Raw genomic sequence first — 1,051 nt, forward strand, 5'->3', positions numbered from 1 at the left:
CCTACTTGGCAGATGCTATAGGGTTAAGAAATGGATTTCCTTCCCGTATAGCCTAGGTGTCCTATAAACCACAATTTTTTCCCTGTCACCCAAGGCACAGGAGTCTGCATAGGCCCTTCCACGATCTTTCCCAGCCACAGGGCAGTGCCATGTCTGCCTCTTCTCTTTGTTTCTGTGTCATCTCTCTCTCTCCTTTGTTGTGCAGAAGCTGTTCGGTCAGACCTCAGTTCTTCTTCAGGGGTAATTACTCTGTCAGTAGGTATAAATTCCATTTGTTCATGGGAGGAGGGGAGTTCAGGGTCTTCCTACCCCACCATCTTGGGCTGGAAGTTTTTTTGGTTATTTGCATTGAAAAAATTGACATATAATATTGAGTAAGTTTAAAATGTATGGTGTGGTGATTCGATACATTTAAACACTGCAATGTGATATCCACTATAGCATTAGCTAACGCCTCTATCATGTCACATAATTATTATTTTTTTTTGTGATGAGAACATTTAAGATACAGTTTCTTAGCAACTTTGAAGTATATTAATACGGTATTATTGATTATAATCACAATGCCGTGCATCACATCTCCAGAACTTATTCATCTTCTATCTGCAATATTTCCAATTACCCCTTTTAATAGTGCCTGGTAATCACCATTCTTAACTCTGTTTCTCTGAGTTTGGCTTTTTTTAGGTTACACATATAAGTAATTCCATAGAGTATTTGTCTTTCTCTTTCTAACTTGTCTCTGATAGCATAATGCCCTTAAAGTCTATCCTTGTTGTCACAGATGGCAGGATTTCCTTCTTTCTGATGGCTGAATACATACATACATACATACATACATATATACATATATATACATACATACAACTATAAAGGGGAAAAGGAGAATAAAAATGAAATCATCAAGAAAATGAAAAGAAAGTCGCAGACTAGGAGAAAACATTTGCAAAAGACATATCTGGTAAAAGACTGTTACTCAAATTATAAAAAGAACTCTTAAAACTCAGCAATAAGAAAACTAATGACCCAATTTAAAAAAATGGGCAAATAA

The sequence above is a fragment of the Pteropus alecto genome, unplaced genomic scaffold, assembly GCF_000325575.1.
Source record: "Pteropus alecto unplaced genomic scaffold, ASM32557v1 scaffold45, whole genome shotgun sequence".
NCBI lineage: Eukaryota > Metazoa > Chordata > Mammalia > Chiroptera > Pteropodidae > Pteropus > Pteropus alecto.